Here is an 18,902-nt window from a genome sequence, read left to right as displayed (position 1 = left end):
AGTACCCATCCCTTGCATACCATGGAACATAGCAGACCAAAAGGAAATATTCTTCATGGCTTTTAAGGCTACACCACTGATACGGTCCTAAAATTCAAATCAAGATACCAAGGAGCTATATTTTAGTTTACCTTAAGTGTATGAATATAATATTAAGGTAATCACGTCTAGACATGTATGAAATTTCAGTATTAATACCTAATGTGGAATTTGATCTCATAATAATTAATTGTATAAATGCAGTCATGTTCAGTATGACTGATTTAAAAATAACATATTAATGTGTAGAATATGTACAGAAATACTTTGTATAAATGAAGTTTGACACATAAATGCATCTTAAATATTAAAAAAAAAATCACATTAAATATACTTCTAAGAGTAAATCAAGTTTTTTCAGAGTAAGGTTTTGAATCAAATCCCAGGATATCCTCAAGTCAATCTCTGGAACTTTAGTTCAGAACATGTATATTTTAAAAATGTATATATCTGCTATTTACAATGCTCACATTAACAGATAATTTTAATCCCTTAATCTAAATATGTACTTGTATTATATAACTTTCACAAGTAAGCAAGATGTATCTCTCCCTCTGTAAGACACCATGATTTTCTTAAAAAAAGGAAAATGAATGATATCTCTGGTTTCCTTATGAAATTTTTCTTTTTGATTGCCAATCTAGTAATCATTGGAAATGTTTCTATCTTCCTTACCAGCCGACTCTGAAAACTGCATCCATTTATTTTAACAGAGATTAGAACCATATAGCTTGTTACTGCCTTTACTCTAAGCTAACACTAATAGCAACTCTGTCTTGGAACTTAAAATCTGACTTATTGCTATGTAAATATAATTATAAAAGGTTAAAATAAAGTATAGGTCTTTATTAAGGGGACAGCTAAAATTTATCAAGATTCAAGAATTTTAAACCATAATGGCATTAGCATATTTGCAAAACCTACAAAGATAATATTTTTGCCAAAAACCTTGCCCAATGACAGTAAGCTATTATGGTTAACTCAGTTCAGTTCAGTTCAGTTCAGTTGGTCAGTTGTGTTCGACTCTTTGCGACCCCATGAATTGCAGCACGCCAGGCCTCCCTGTACATCACCAACTCCCGGAGTTTACCCAAACCCATGTCCATTGAGTCGGTGATGCCATCCAATCATGTCATCCTCTGTTGTCCTCTTCTCCTCCTGCCCCCAATTCCTCCCAGCATCAGGGTCTTTTCCAATGAGTCAACTCTTCGCATGAGGTGGCCAAATTATTGGAGTTTCAGCTTCCAGTGAACACCCAGGACTGATCTCCTTTAGGATGGACTGGTTCAATCTCCTTGCAGTCCAAGGGACTCTCAAGAGTCTTCTCCAACACCACAGTCCAACTCTCACATCCATACATGATTACTAGAACTAACCCTGTTATTAAATCTGTACATGGTACTGAATTATGAAAATTAATCAAATTTGGCAGTAGTTTCCAGCATGTGAAGCACTCATTTTTATACTGCCAAGTACAATAAGAAACAAAATTTCATTTACAAATGAAATATGCATTTCCTAATACTACTAAAATAAACTTTAATACATCCTAGATATTGGGAAAACTAAGAAAAAGGAACAAATGCCATAATGTATAATAAAGTGACGCTCTTCTTACAAAAAATATATAGCAGAAGCAGAAGTGATAAAATGTTATATCCAAAAGTGGGTTATAAAAGAATGTGACTTCCATCTTTAATATTCTCATTATCACTTGGATTACTCTCTCTCTGGGGAAGCCAGCTGCCATGTGAGGCAGTCCTGAGAGGACTCCACGTGCGTGAATGTAGAACTAGATCCTCCTCCATCAAGTCTTTAGACAAGACTGCAGCCCTGGACAATAGTTTGACCGCCACCTCACAAGCCAAAGGTGCTCAGTTAAGCCCAGACAAGATTCTTGATGCACAGAAACTTTGAGATAGTTAATATATATAGCTTTTAAATATGTAGATCTTCCCTGATAACTCAGATTTGGTAAGGAATCCGCTTGCAATGCAGAAGACCCTGGTTTGATTCCTGGGTCGGTAAGATCCACTGGAGGAGAGATAGGCTACCCACTCCGGTATTCTTGGGCTTTCTTTGCTGTTCAGCTGGTAAAGAACCTGCCCACAATGCAGGAGATGTAGGTTCGATCCCTGGGTTGGGAAGATCCCCTAGAGAAGGGAATGGCAACCCACTCCAGTATTCAGGCCTGGAGAATTCCACGGACTGTATAATCCATGGGGTCGCAAAGAGTCGGACACAACTGAGTGACCTTCACTGCACTTTAATACAAACATATATATATATGACTGGTGATGTGTATACATATAAATATATGTGTGTGTGTGTGTGTGTGTGTGTATGTATGTGTATATATATATATATATATATATATATATAGAGAGAGAGAGAGAGAGAGAGAGAGAGAGAAAGAGAGGAAAGAGCTTACTCTCAAATTCAGTAATTATCTTGTTACTGACTAGTACTGGTCCACAGGCCACATTTTGAGCAGTGGAGCTTTAAAACAGCTGTATAATAAAGATTATTACTGTTTCGGTTTTTTTTGACCACCCTATGCACCCTATGGAGCCAAAGGAAAAACAACATCCAGTTGTGGATGTGACTGGTGATAGAAGTTAGGAACACTGATGCATAGGAAACTGAATGTTAGGTCTGTGAATCAGGGTAAATTAGAAGTGGTCTCACAGGAGATGGGAAGAGAAACATCAACATTTTAGGAATCAGTGAACTAAAATGGACTGGAAAGGACGATTTTAACTCAGATGCCCATTATATTTACTACTGTGGGCAACAGTCCCATAGAAGAAATGGAGTAGCCATCATAGTCAACAGAGAGTCTGAAGTGCAGTACTTGGATGCAATCTCAAAAACAACAGAAGGACCTCTGCTCATTTCCAAGTCAAACCATTCAATATCACGGTAATCCAAGTCTATGCCCCAACCAGTAATGCTGAAGAAGCTGAAGTTGAACACATCTATGAAGACCTACAAGACCTTCTAGAACTAACACCCAAAAAAGATGTCTTCTCCATTATAGAAGACTGAAACGCAGAAGTAGGAAATCAAGAAATACCTGAAGGAACAGGCAAGTTTGGCCTTGGAGTACAGAATGATGTAGGGCAAAGGCTAATAGAGTTTTGCCAAGAGAATGCACTGGTCGTAGAATATACCCTCTTCCAACAACACAAGAGATGACTCTACACAAGGATATCACCAGATGGTCAATGGAGAAATAAGACTGATTATATTCTTTGCAGCCAAAGATGGAGAAGCTCTATACAGTCAGCAAAAACAAGACTGGGAGCTGACTGTGGCTCACTCGGATCATAAAATCCTTATTGCCAAATTCAGACTTACATTGAAGAAAGTAGGGAAAACCACTAGGCCATTCAGGTATGACCTAAATCAAATCACTTATGATTATACAGTGGAAGCCACAAATAGATTTGGAGGTTTAGATTACTTAGAGTGCCTAAGGAACTATGGATGGATGTTTGTGACACTGTACAGGAGGCAGTGACCAAGACCATCCCCAAGAAAAAGAAATGTAAAATGACAAAATGGTTGTCTGAGGAGGCCTTACAAATAGCTGTGAAAAGAAGAGAAGTCAAAGACAAAGGTGATAAGGAAACATATACTTATTTGAATGCAGAGTTCCAAAGAACTCTTTGTGGATCACAATAAACTGTGGAAAATTCTGAAAGAGATGGGAATACCAGACCACCTGATCTGCCTCCTGAGAAGTCTGTATGCAAGTCAGGAAGCAACAGTTAGAACCAGACATGGAACAACAGACTGGTTCCAAATAGGAGAAGGAGTATGTCAAGGCTGTATATTGTCACCCTGCATATTTAACTTATATGCAGAGTACATCATGAGAAACGCTGGGCTGGAAGAAGCACAAGCTGGAATCCAGATTTCTGGGAGAAATATCAATAACCTCAGATATGCAGATGACACCACTCTTATGGCAGAAAGTGAAGAACTAAAGAGCCTCTTGATGAAAGTGAAAGAGGAGAGTGAAAAAGTTGGCTTAAAGGTCAACATTCAGAAAACTAAGATCATGGCTTCTGACCCAATAACTTCATGGCAAATAGATGGGGAAACAATGGCAGACTTTATTTTGGGGGGCTCCAAAATCACTGCAGATGGTGAATGCAGCCATGAAATTAAAAGACGCTTACTCCTTGGCAGGAAAGTTATGACCAACCTAGACAGTATATTAAAAAGCAGAGACATTACTTTGCCAACAAAGGTCTGTCTAGTCAAGGCTATGGTTTTTCCAGTGGTCATGTATGGATGTGAGAGTTGGACTATAAAGAAAGCTGAGCGCTGAAGACTTGATGCTTTTGAACTGGGGTGTTGGAGAAGTCTCTTGAGAGTCCCTTGGACTGCAAGGAGATCCAACTAGTTCATCCTAAAGGTGATCAGTCCTGAGAGTTCATTGAAGGACTGATGTTGAAGCTGAAACTCCAATACTTTGGCCACCTGATGAGAAGAGCTGACTCATTTGAAAAGACCCTGATGGTGGGAAAGATTGAAGGGAGGAGGAGAAGGGGACGAGAGAAGATGAGATGGTTGGACGGCATCACCAACTCAATGAACATGAGTTTGAAAAACCTCTGGGGATTGGTGATGGACAGGGAGGCCTGAAGTGCTGCAGTCCATGGGGTCGCAAAGAGTTGGACAGGACTGAGCAAGTGAACTGAACTGAACTGAAAGAATAGCAGGGAGAGATAAGAAAGCTTTCATCAGTGACTAATGCAAAGAAATAGAGGAAAACAATAGAGTGGGAAAGACTAGAGATCTCTTCAAGAAAATTAGAGATACCAAGGGAACATTTCATGCAAAGATGGGCACAAAAAAAGACAGAAATGGTATGGACCTAACAGAAGCAAAAGATATTAAGAAGAGGTGGCAAGAATACAGAAGAACTACACAAAAAAGATCCTCATGACCCAGATAACCACAGTGGTGTGATCACTCACCTAGAACCAGATGACCTGGAATGCAAAGTTAAGTGGGCCTTAGGAAGCATCACTACAAACAAAGCTAGTGGAGGTGATGGAATTCCAGTTGAGCTGTTTCAAATCCTAAAAGATGATGCTGTGAAACTGCCACACCCAATACGCCAGCAAATTTGGAAAACTCAGCAGTGGCCACAGGACTGGAAAAGGTCAGTTTTCATTCCAACCCCAAAGAAAGGCAATGCCAAAGAATGCTCAAGCTACCACACAATTGCACTCGTCTCACACGTTGGTAAAGTAATGGTCAAAATTCTCCAAGCCAGGCTTTAACAATATGTGAACCTTGAACTTGCAGATGTTCAAGCTGGATTTAGAAAAGGCAGAGGAACCAGAGATCAAATTGCCAACATCCTCTGCATCATCAAAAAAGCAAGAGAGTTCCAGAAAAACATCTACTTCTGCTTTATTGACTATGCCAATGCCTTTGACTGTATGTATCACAAAAAACTGTGGAAAATTCTTAAAGAGATGGGAATACCAGACCACCTGATCTGCCTCCTGAGAAGTCTGTATGCAAGTCAGGAAGCAACAGTTAGAACCAGACATGGAACAACAGACTGGTTCTAAATAGGGAAAAGAGTAAGTGAAGATTGTATATTGTCACCCTGCTTATTTAACTTATATGCAGAGTACATCATGTGAAACGTGGGGATGGATGAAGCACAAGCTGGAATCAAGACTGCCAGGAGAAATATCAATAACCTCAGATATGCAGATTATACCACCCTTATGGCAGAAAGTGAAGAAGAACTAAAGAGTCTCTTGATGAAAGTGAAAGAGGAGAGTCAAAAAGCTGGCTTAAAACAACATTCAAAAAACGAAGTTCAAAGCAATCAGTATCATCACTTCATGGCAAATAGATGGGGAAACAATGGAAACAGTGACAGACTTTATTTGTTGAGCTCCAAAATCACTGTAGATGGTGACTGCAGCCATGAAATTAAAAGACTCTTTCTTGCTCCTTGGAAGAAAAGCTATAATCAACCTAGATAGCATATTAAAAAGCAGAGACATTACTTTGCCAACAAAGGTCCATCTAGTCAAAGCTATGGTTTTTCCAGTAGTCATGTACGGATGTGAGAGCTGAACTATAAAGAAAGCTGAGCGCTGAAGAATCGATGCTTTTGAACTGTGGTGTTGGGGAAGACTCCTGAGAGTCCCTTGGACTGCGAAGAGATGCAACCTGTCCATCCTAAAGGAAATCAGTCCTGAATATTCATTGGAAGGACTGATATTGAAGCTGGAACTCCAATACTTTGGCTACCTGACGTGAAGAACTGACTCATTGGAGAAGACCCTGATGCTGGGAAAGACTGAAGGTGGAGGAGAAAGGAACGACAGAGGATGAGATGGTTGCACGGCATCACTCATTTGATGGACATGAGTTTGAGCAAGCTCAGGGAGTTGGTGATGGACGGGAAAACCTGGCGTGCTGTATTCCACAGAGTTGCGAATAGTTGGACACAACTGAGCAACTGAACTAAATGATGCAGCTTGTGGGATATTAGGTCTCCAAGTCCTAACAGCCTAGGAATTCCCCAACTGTTTTCATCTGAATAAATGTGAAAATTGTAAACATACTAATAACCTGATCAACTAAATAACCAATATAAAATTCAAGAGGGCAAAATCTGGGTACAGTGATAGGTCATTGAGCCTGTTATTTAATAAGTGCATGTTGAATGAATGAATGATGGGCAGATTAATAAACAGGAATAAAATTAACGGTAACAGCTTGTTAAATCTTTTTAAATGCAATAACTGTAAAAGTGTTTTGATCTTACAGTGTTTAACATGCATTACCCTATTTAATTTTCAAAAGAGATGAGGAAACCAAGGCACAGATTTAGTAAGTACCTTAAAGTTATAGAGATTGATACTATTCAGATTTGGCTTCAAAGGTGTCATACTTAACACTATAAACACAAAAAAGGTGAAATAGAAAATTGAAATTTTTAAAAAAGAAGAGTATTTGTTTTGTAGACTAATATGGAAGTAACATCAAAGTGGCATGATTGATAATGTTAATAGTTATAATACATAAAATATGATACATTTGCTGTAATATTTTAAATGATATTGCAGTCTTGAAAATGCTTTTAAAAGCCTAGGAAGTCTTCAAATGAAGAATACGAAATAATAACAAAGAAACTAAAGTAAAACTATGAAAATATGATGTTCATTCAGACTTTTCTAAAAACTAGGAAATTTTAAAGAGTATCTTAGAATGTTAGAAACACTATACAAATAAAACTACATTTGGGGGATTAACTGCAGATCTTCCTAGTGATCTGAAGGGCAATTTCTTCAATAATCATAGCAAAATCAATTATCAAAATAAAAAGCCCTATATTTCTCCCTAAAGTAATGCAGAAAATAAAGGGAAAGCATTATTCATAAAAAGATTTTTTTTTAATGACAATGAGAGTTCCTAATTATGGTCTTTGTACAGATCAAAGTAGCAGCAACAATGACTTCTCTTTCACAACACTGTCAGTGGTTTCTTCCGTTTTCAAGGATAGCCAAATTCAGTAAAGTTGAGGGAAAAAATAGAACAGATAAAAATAGAAAATATGAAATTCCACAAGGTTAGCTACATTTTCTAAAAACACGTATGAATAAATGATAACTAACATGTTCTAACAACTTACCATATACTAGGCACCTGTTTAAGAAGCATTCTCTAATTTATTCTTCATGTTTATTCACTAACTTATATATTATCCCAACAGAGTACATGACAGTAAGATATATAAAGAGAAGGTGTCCAAGCCTGAATTCAATTCCAGATTCTGTCTCCAGAGCCCACATTTTAAATTTGTATGCTAAATATGTAAATACTGCCTAAGATGCCAGTAGGCTTGTTTCACCTCTATTCTTGAAAGATATTTTCATCAGATATAGAACTGAGTTCATTTTCTTTCAGGGAATTACAGCTGTTGCTTCACTGTTTTCTAGTCTCCATTATATCTGTTAAGACCATAATCACTTAAGTTGTTGTTCCTTATATGATGTTATTTCTTTCTGACTTTCCCGTTTTTCCTCCTAGTCTTGGTTTCACCAGTTTGGTCATGCTGTGCCTAGACACATACCTTCCTTTAAAGGACATATCTAGACCCAGTTCCTATATTCTCCGTGAACACTTCCCTCTCTACTCCTGCTTCCTCTTTCATCTGTTCTTTTAAAGAACTAACTGGAGGTTTCCTCTGTTTCTGATATGCAGCACAGCTATCTTCCTTATCCCCTCCCACCCTTCCACTGCCTTTACTTTTTTCTCTTTTTCCAAAATATCCCCTTTTGAGAAAGAGAAAAAATGCCTCCAAGGCTTCAAAAATTCCCAACTTTCCCCCCCAAGAATATGACTTACAAATCGATTTGAATTATGTACCTGTTTTGCTGGGTTTCCCAGGTGGTGCAGTGGTAAAGAATCTGCCTGTCAATGCAGGAGACATGAGATGAGGGTTCGATCCCTAGGTCAGGAAAATGCCCTGGAGAAAAGAAAATGGCAACCCACTCCAGTATTCTTGCCTGGAAAATTTCATGGACAGTGGAGGCTGGTGGGCCACAGTCCATGGGGTCACAGAGTTGGATACGACTGGGTGACTGAGCACACACATACTGTTTACTAACTGAAATATCAAGTATTACACTCATCTTACTCACAAAATAGTCTGGGTTCTTAGTCCATAAAAAAGCACCACCACCAACAAAACAAAACAAACTACCAATAATCCACAGAAAGAAGCAAAGAGAAGGGCTTTGCCTCTGAAATTCGCCAGTATTTACTTCATACATCTTTTAACATGTCTGATTGAGGCAAAAGTAAGTATTACCACATGTTGTTTATTGATTCCCTTGAATTCTTGCTAGTTTTTTATCATTTTCTCAGATCATGATACATGAAGTATGGTTCTACTGTGAAATGCTTGCTACAATGGTATATACATGACAGCCATGCTTTTCGTATGTGAAAAACTGAAACATTTTTAGTATTTTAGCTATTTCTAACAAAGATGAACTATTGTGATGTCCCTAAGGTCAAATCTTTATCATATACTTTATATTTGATTCCAGAAAATTACTATAACTTCATTTTTTACTTCTTTAGTTTATGCTGTGTAGCTTATAGGCTCCTAGTTCACCCACCAGGAATCAAACCTGCACCCGCTGCAGTGGAATTGCAGAGTCTTAACTACTGGACTGCTAGGGAAGCCCCTACATGATTTTTTTAAAAATACATCTATTCTTACATTTTCTCCATCTAGTTTTTAAAAGTGCAAAAATTTCGCTGGATTGGGCAAAGAGAAATGAACCTGTAATATATTAAGATGCGCTTTGATATTTAAGGTGTGTCTGTCATTTGGCCATTATCTTGGAATGAATTATAATGGCTAACCTTCTGCCTGAAATTGGAGAAGGAAATACAAACATGTTTTAAACTTTTCACCTGAGACAGGAAAGGAAACAGAAACTAGTTCAGGTTTGGTTATGAAATAAAATTAAGGAATGTGGTTATATTAACCCTTGGTATACCACAAAGGGCTATTGGATTCAATTTTAGTTTTTGAGTTTTTTTCTTTGAGCAACTTCATTATAGGAATTGACATCTCAAATCTTATTCCTTCTTAGGAATCTTCCAAGGAACAAAACAGATTTACATTTTTAAAAATAATTTATTTGTCTGCACAGGGTCTTAGTAGCAGCATGCAGGCTCTAGTTCCCTGACCTGGGATCAAACCCAGGCCCCCTGCATTGGGAGCGCAGTCTTAGCCACTGGACCACCAAGGAAGTCTCAAACTTAAACTTTTTAAAATCAGAATTAATTATTGTGATTCTTATTTAGAATCAGATAATATTCTGATTCTTATAATATTCTGATCCTTATTTTACAATTTCTATATGAATCTATTTGAATTTTTCACAACTTGAAGATACATTATGGGGGGAGGAGCCAAGATGGCGGAGGAACAGGACGGGGAGACCACTTTCTCTCCTACAAATTCATCAAAAGAATAACTGAACGCAGAGCAATCTTCACAAAACAACTTCTGATCGCTAGCCGAGGTCATCAGGCGCCCAGAAAAGCAGCCCATTGTCTTCGAAAGGAGGTAGGACAAAATATAAAAGATAAAAAGTGAGACAAAAGAGCTAAGGACGGAGATCTGTCCTGGGAAGGGAGTCTTAATAAGGGACGTTTCCAGACACCAGGAAACTCTCGCACTGGCGGGCCTGGGGGAAGTGTTTGAATCTCGGAGGGCAACCTGACTGGGAGGGAAACAATAAATAAAACCCACAGATTAGGAGCCTAAAAGCAACTCCCAGCAGAAAAGTACCCCAGATGCCCGCATCTGCCACCAGCAAGTGGGGGCGGAATGGAGAGGAGCGGGCGGCATTGCTTGGGGTAGGGTCCGGGCCTGAGTGCCGAGGACAATCGGAGGGAGCTTTTGTGAGTTCCCAGCTTGAACTGTGGGAGAGCAAAAGAGAGAGAGAAAATTAACCGGCCGAACACACTGCCGGCCATTTACAGAACAAAGGGACCGAGATTCTGGATGGTCGACATCCGCCGGGAGGGTCGCGGCGAGACACAGGGCGCAGGCACCTGACCAGCGCGGGCGGGGACTGGGGCTGGGGACGGAGGGCAGAGGGCGCACGCACCGGACTGGCGCCGGCGGAATCTGAGACTGGGACCGCGGAACGGAGTGGGCGCGCCGCACCCGGGGTGAGTGCGACCGCCAAGCCCCTGGCTGCCTGGACCGCTCTGACGCGGAAGGCACAAAGAGCAGGCGCAGCTTTTTGTTCCGCGCTTTTGTGGAACACCCGAGGGCTGGAACCGCGCACAGCGCGGGGCGCGCTCCATGTAGAGCAGCCGGGAGCCTGAGCAGTGCAGACGGAGAAAGCAGCGCTAGCCCCTCCCGAAGCGACAGCCCCTCCCGAAGCGACAGCCCCTCCCCGCAGCGCTACGGAACTAGCTACCTGAATAAGAGTCCACCTCCGCCCGCCTGTGTCAGGGCGGAAATGAGGCTCTGAAGATACCGGCAAACAGAAGCCAAAGAAACAAAGGGAATCGCTTCAGAAGGGACCGGTGCAACAGATTAAAATCCCTGTAGAAAACACTGACTACACCGGAAGAGGCCGGTAGATATCGAGAAGTGTAAGCTGGAATGAGGAGCTATCTGAAACTGAGCCGAACCCACACTGACCGCAACAGTTCCAGAGAAATTCCTAGATATATTTTTACTTTTTTTTTTAAGTAAAAAAAAATTTTTCTTCTTTTTTCTCTTTTATTTTCCTTTAAAATTCCCTATTACTCCCCCATTACTCCTTAACTTTCATTTTCATAAATTTTTATGATTTTTTTAATTAGGGAAAATTTTTTTCTCTTTCTTTTTTTCTTTTTCTCTTCTATTTTCTATTTTTCTTTTTCTCTTATTTCTTTTAAAGTCCTCTAGTACTCCTCTACTACTCCTTAATTTTCATTTTCAATACACTATAACCTTACAAAAAAAAGAAAAAAAAAGAAGAGAAGCCCTATATTTCTAAAATTTTTTTTGGGGGGTGTTTTGGTTTTTGTTTTTAATATAGTATTTTTAAGAGTCTAACCTCTACTCTAGATTTTTAATTTTTGTTTTTCAGTATATGATATAAATTGTGAACATTTAAGAATCCAATATTCAGCTCCCATTTTTATTCAGGAGTGTGTTGATTATTCTCTTCCAATCTTGACTCTCCGTTTTCTACCTCAGAACACCTCTATTTCCTCCTTTCCCCTTGTCTTCCCAATCCAATTCTGTGAATCTTTGTGGGTGTTTGGGCTACAGAGAACACTCTGGGAACAGACAACTGCGTAGATCTGTCTCTCTCCTCTTGAGTTCCCCTTTTTCTCCTCCTGCTCTTTTCTATCTCCCTCCTCCCTCTCCTCTTCATGTAACTCTGTGAACCTCTCTGGGAGTCCCTAACGGGGGAGAATCTTTTCACCATTAACCTAGAAATTTTATTATCAGTGCTGTATAGTTGGAGAAGTCCTGAGACTACAGGAAGAATAAAACTGAAATCCAGAGGCAGGAGACTTAAGCCCAAAACCTGAGAACACCACAAAACTCCTGACTACATGGAACTTTCAGTAATAAGAGACTGTCCAAAAGCCTCCATACCTACACTGAAACCAACCACCACCCAAGAGCCAACAAGTTTTAGAGCAAGACATACCACGCAAATTCTCCAGCAACGGAGGAACACAGCCCTGAACGTCAACATACAGACTGCCCAAGGTCACACCTAACACATAGACCCATCTCAAAACTCATTACTGGGCACTCCATTGCTCTCCAAAGAGAAAAAATCAAGTTCCACGCTCCAGAACACCGACACAAGCTTCCCTAACCAGGAAACCTTGACAAGCCAATCGTCTAACCCCACCCACTGGGTAAAAACTCCACAATAAAAAGGAACCACAGACCTCCAGAATACAGAAAGCCAATTCCAGACACAGCAATCTAAACAAGATGAAAAGGCAGAGAAATACCCAACAGGTAAAGGAACATGAAAAGTGCCCACCGAGTCAAACAAAAGAGGAGGAGATAGGGAATCTACCTGAAAAAGAATTTAGAATAATGATAATAAAAATGATCCAAAATCTTGAAAACAAAATGGAGTTACAGATAAATAGCCTGGAGACAAAGACAGAAAAGATGCAAGAAATGTTTAATAAAAACCTAGAAGAAATAAAAAAGTCAATTAAAAATGAATAATGCAATGAATGAGATCAAAAACACTTTGGAGGGAACCAAGAGTAGAATAACGGAGACAGAAGAGAGGATAAGTGAGGTAGAAGATAGAATGGTGGGAATAAATGAAGCAGAGAGGAAAAAAGAAAAAAGGATCAAAAGAAATGAGGACAACCTCAGAGACCTCTGGGACAATGTGAAACGCCCCAACATTTGAATCATAGGAGTCCCAGAAGAAGAAGACAAAAAGAAAGGCCATGAGAAAATACTCGAGAAGATAATAGCTGAAAACTTCCCTAAAATGGGGAAGGAAATAGCCACCCAAGTCCAAGAAACCCAGAGAGTCCAAACAGGATAAATCCAAGGCGAAACACCCCAAGACACATATTAATCAAATTAACAAAGATCAAACACAAAGAACAAATACTAAAAGCAGCAAGGGAGAAACAACAAATAACACACAAAGGGATTCCCATAAGGATAACAGCTGATCTATCAATAGAAACCCTCCAGGCCAGAAGGGAATGGCAGGACATACTGAAAGTAATGAAAGAGAATAACCTACAACCTAGATTACTGTACCCAGCAAGGATCTCATTCAGATATGAAAGAGAGTTCAAAAGCTTTACAGACAAGCAAAAGCTGAGAGAATTCAGCACCACCAAACCAGCTCTTCAACAAATGCTAAAGGATCTTCTCTAGACAGGAAATGCAGAAAGATTGTATAAACGTGAACCCAAAACAACAAAGTAAATGGCAACGGGACCACACCTATCAATAATTACCTTAAATGTAAATGGGTTGAATGCCCCAACCAAAAGACAAAGATTGGCTGAATGGATACAAAAACAAGACCCCTATATATGCTGTCTACAAGAGACCCACCTCAAAATCAGAGACACATACAGACTAAAAGTGAAGGGCTGGAAAAAAATATTTCACGCAAACGGAGACCAAAAGAAAGCAGGAGTCGCAATGCTCATATCAGATAAAATAGACTTTCAAATAAAGGATGTGAAAAGAGACAAAGAAGGACACTACATAATGATCAAAGGATCAATCCAAGAAGAAGGTATAACAATTATAAATATATATGCACCCAACATAGGAGCACCGCAATATGTACGGCAAACGCTAACGAGTATGAAAGAGTAAATTAATAGTAACACAATAATAGTGGGAGACTTTAATACCCCACTCACAACTATGGATAGATCAACTAAACAGAAAATCAACAAGGAAACACAAACCTTAAATGATACAATGGACCAGCTAGACCTAATTGATATCTATAGGACATTTCACTCCAAAACAATCAACTTCACCTTTTTCTCAAGTGCACACGGAACCTTCTCCAGAATAGATCACATCCTGGGCCATAAATCTGGTCTTGGAAAATTCAAAAAAATTGAAATCATTCCAGTCATCTTTTCTGACCACAGTGCAGTAAGATTAGATCTCAAATACAGGAAAAAAATTGTTAAAAATTCAAACATACGGAGGCTAAATAACACGCTTCTGAATAACCAACAAATCATAGGAGAAATGAAAAAAGAAATCAAAATATGTATAGAAATGAATGAAAATGAAAACACAACAACCCAAAACCTATGGGACACTGTAAAAGCAGTGCTAAGGGGAAGGTTCATAGCATTACAGGCGCACATCAAGAAACAAGAAAAAAGCCAAATAAATAACCTAACTCTACACCTAAAGCAATTAGAGAAGGAAGAAATGAAGAACCCCAGGGTTAGCAGAAGGAAAGAAATCTTAAAAATTAGGGCAGAAATAAATGCAAAAGAAACAAAAGAGACCATAGCAAAAATCAACAAAGCTAAAAGCTGGTTTTTTGAAAAAATAAACAAAATTGACAAACCATTAGCAAGACTCATTAAGAAACAAAGAGAGAAGAACCAAATTAACAAAATAAGAAATGAAAAGGGTGAGATCACAACAGACAACACTGAAATACAAAGGATCATGAGACTACTACCAGCAGCTCTATGCCAATAAAATGGACAACTTGGATGAAATGGACAAATTCTTAGAAAAGTATAACTTTCCAAAACTGAACCAGGAAGAAATAGAAGATCTTAACAGACCCATCACAAGCAAGGAAATCGAAACTGTAATCAAAAATCTTCCAGGAAACAAAAGCCCAGGACCAGATGGCTTCACAGCTGAATTCTACAAAAAATTTAGAGAAGAGGTAACACCTATCTTACTCAAACTCTTCCAGAAAACTGCAGATGAAGGTAAACTTCCAAACTCATTCTATGAGGCCACCATCACCCTAATTCCAAAACCAGACAAAGATGCCACAAAAAAAGAAAACTACAGGCCAATATCACTGATGAACATAGATGCAAAAATCCTTAACAAAATTCTAGCAAACAGAATCCAACAACATATTGAAAAAATCATACACCATGACCAAGTGGGCTTTATCCCAGGAATGCAAGGATTGTTTAATATCCGCAAATCAATCAATGTAATACACCACATTAACAAATTGAAAGATGAAAACCATATGATTATCTCAATAGATGCAGAGAAAGCCTTTGACAAAATTCAACACTCATTTATGATTAAAACTCTCCAGAAAGCAGGAATAGAAGGAACATACCTCAACATAATAAAAGCTATATATGACAAACCCACAGCAAGCATCACCCTCAATGGTGAAAAATTGAAAGCATTTCCCCTGAAATCAGGAACAAGACAAGGGTGCCCACTCTCACCACTACGATTCAACATAGTGTTGGAAGTTTTGGCCACAGCAATCAGAGCAGAAAAAGAAGTAAAAGGAATCTAGGTAGGAAAAGAAGAAGTGAAACTCTCGCTGTTTGCAGATGACATGATCCTCTACATAGAAAACCCTAAAGACTCTTCCAGAAAATTACTAGAGCTAATCAATGAATATAGTAAAGTTGCAGGATATAAAATTAACACACAGAAATCCCTTGCATTCCTATATACTAACAATGAAAAAACAGAAAGAGAAATTAAGGAAACAATACCATTCACCATTGCAACAAAAAGAATAAAATACTTAGGAGTATATCTACCTAAAGAAATGAAAGACCTATACACAGCAAACTATAAAACACTAATGAAAGAAATCAAAGAGGACACAAACAGATGGAGAAACATACCATGTTCATGGATTGGAAGAATCAATATTGTCAAAATGGCTATCCTACCCAAAGCAATCTATAAATTCAATGCAATCCCTATCAAGCTACCAATGGTATTTTTCACAGAACTAGAATAAATAATTTCACAATTTATATGGAAATACAAAAAACCTCGAATAGCCAAAGTAATCTTGAGAAAGAAGAATGGAACTGGAGGAATCAACCTGCCTGACTTCAGACTCTACTACAAAGCCACAGTCATCAAGACAGTATGGTACTGGCACAAAGAGAGAAATATAGATCAATGGAACAGAATAGAAAGCCCAGAAGTAAATCCACGAACCTATGGACACCTTATCTTTGACAAAGGAGGCAAGGATATACAATGGAAAAAAGACAACCTCTTTAACAAGTGGTGCTGGGAAAACTGGTCAACCACTTGTAAAAGAATGAAACTAGAACACTTTCTAACACCATACACAAAAATAAACTCAAAATGGATTAAAGATCTAAATGTAAGACCAGAAACTATAAAACTCCTAGAGGAGAACATAGGCAAAACACTCTCCGAAATAAATCACAGCAAGATCCTCTATGACCCACCTCCCAGAATATTGGAAATAAAAGCAAAACTAAACAAATGGGACCTAATGAAACTTAAAAGCTTCTGCACTACAAAGGAAACTATAAGTAAGGTGAAAAGACAGCCCTCAGATTGGGAGAAAATAATAGCAAATGAAGCAACAGACAAAGGATTAATCTCAAAAATATACAAGCAACTCCTGAAGCTCAATTCCAGAAAAATAAATGACACAATCAAAAAATGGGCCAAAGAACTAAACAGACATTTCTTCAAAGAAGACATACAGATGGCTAACAAACACATGAAAAGATGCTCAACATCACTCATTATCAGAGAAATGCAAATCAAAACCACAATGAGGTACCATTACACGCCAGTCAGGATGGCTGCTATCCAAAAGTCTACAGGCAATAAATGCTGGAGAGGGTGTGGTGAAAAGGGAACCCTCTTACACTGTTGGTGGGAATGCAAACTAGTACAGCCACTATGGAGAAGAGTGTGGAGATTTCTTACAAAACTGGAAATAGAACTCCCATATGACCCAGCAATACCACTCCTGGGCATACACACTGAGGGAACCAGATCTGAAAGAGACACATGCACCCCATTGTTCATCGCAGTACTGTTTATAATAGCCAGGACATGGAAGCAACCTAGATGCCCATCAGCAGATGAATGGATAAGGAAGCTGTGGTACATATACACCATGGAATATTACTCAGCCGTTAAAAAGAATTCATTTGAATCAGTTCTAATGAGATGGATGAAACTGGAGCCCATTATACAGAGTGAAGTAAGCCAGAAAGATAAAGAACATTACAGCATACTAACACATATATATGGAATTTAGAAAGATGGTAACGATAACCCTATATGCAAAACAGAAAAAGAGACACAGAAGTACAGAACAGACTTTTGAACTCTGTGGGAGAAGGTGAGGGTGGGATGTTTTGAAAGAACAGCATGTATATTATCTATGGTGAAACAGATCACCAGCCCAGGTGAGATGCATGAGACAAGTGCTTGGGCCTGGTGCACTGGGAGGACCCAGAGGAGTCGGGTGGAGAGGGAGGTGGGAGGGTGGATCGGGATGGGGAATACGTGTAACTCTATGGCTGATTCATGTCAATGTATGACAAAACCCACTGAAATGTTGTGAAGTAATTAGCCTCCAACTAATAAAATTTCAAAAAAAAAAAAAGAAGATACATTATGGTGATCTCTATAAATTAAAGACATTTTATGGTATTTTATTTTTCCTATATTTTATTATTTTATCATTCTATGAATTATTTAATCATTGCTAATCAATTATTTTAAAAATTGGAATGGAATCATCTAGAAAGGTGCTCTAGTAGTGAAATAAATTACCACTATTACATCATTCCTCAGTTTTCTTACTGTGTTGTCCATAGTATTGAGTCTTGTCATATACTTACTTTCAAAGAGTTAATACTAAAATATAGATCCCAGATTTCATATGCATCTTTAATAGTAGCTTCTAGCATATCATTACTTCTGGCTTTTATCTTGCACTTGTATCATTCAAATGCAATGACATTACAAATATTAACATACATAATCTAGCTTAAAAAAAAAGCAACCATTCTCTTTCCTTCATAATTGTCAAACATCTTCAATTTTATGTTTATAAATGCCAGTTAGAATGAAGGCCAATAAATTTTTAATTTCTTCATCATCATTTCCTGTTTCCTTTGTGTATATATCTGCATTAAGCATTTGTACACTTACAAAGTATATTAAGTAACTTTTAGTGCACAAACATCATAAAGGATGAAAGAACACTGTCATACATCCTGTTGGCAAAATGGGATGTTCCAAATTCTTGCAAAATACCCTATGATGAAGTCCTCCATGTTGAACAACAAATTGGGTGGGAATGCCACATTTGTTTTTTATTCTTAAAAGTGCATTGTTCACTCTTCCATTTTATTTTGAAAATGGATAGTTCCAGGACCACACATAAAAGTCAATGAGCAAATAGCTACTTTCAAAGGACATGACCTATTTCAGGAAAATATGAAATAAAAACTTGAGTTTACTATGTGTTATTATAATTTCTAGTAAGGTTGTTGTTCTCTATCTCTTTGTTGTCACTTCTCAAAATTACTCCTAAATTACTTCCAAAAAATATATATATATAAAATAACATGATGATAAATGCCAATGACTACTTTTCATGTCATAAAAGTTAGATCAATATATAACTCCTTTATCAACATTAGACAAAAGGATGATTGCAACAGGCTCTAGAGATCACTTAAATTATTTATGGGTAAGTAGAACACAGCCTGGCTAGCAAATACCCTCCCGTAGTTATCAGTCAGAAAAAAAATTATAAACTGGCTTTATTATATGTTGTTGCACC

General features: G+C 38.3%; 1 protein-coding gene across 2 annotated transcripts in view; it reads right to left on the bottom strand.

Annotated features, from left to right (window-relative positions):
• Positions 1–18,902, bottom strand: part of POLK (DNA polymerase kappa) — an 81,035-nt gene that overhangs the window by 49,011 nt on the left and 13,122 nt on the right. The window contains exon 1 of one of the 2 annotated variants that reach the window (XM_065941118.1): positions 8,458–8,478. The exons of the other annotated variant lie outside the window; for it this stretch is intronic. The gene's annotated coding sequence lies outside the window, so the exon portion shown is untranslated. Of the gene's footprint in view, positions 1–8,457; positions 8,479–18,902 lie in introns of those variants that run through there. 2 annotated transcript variants of the gene reach the window in all.

Source organism: Muntiacus reevesi, chromosome 7 (genome assembly GCF_963930625.1).
Source record: "Muntiacus reevesi chromosome 7, mMunRee1.1, whole genome shotgun sequence".
Classification (NCBI taxonomy): Eukaryota; Metazoa; Chordata; class Mammalia; order Artiodactyla; family Cervidae; genus Muntiacus; species Muntiacus reevesi.
Note: the sequence above shows the minus strand (reverse complement) of the source record. Positions and strands in the feature narration are given on the sequence as shown.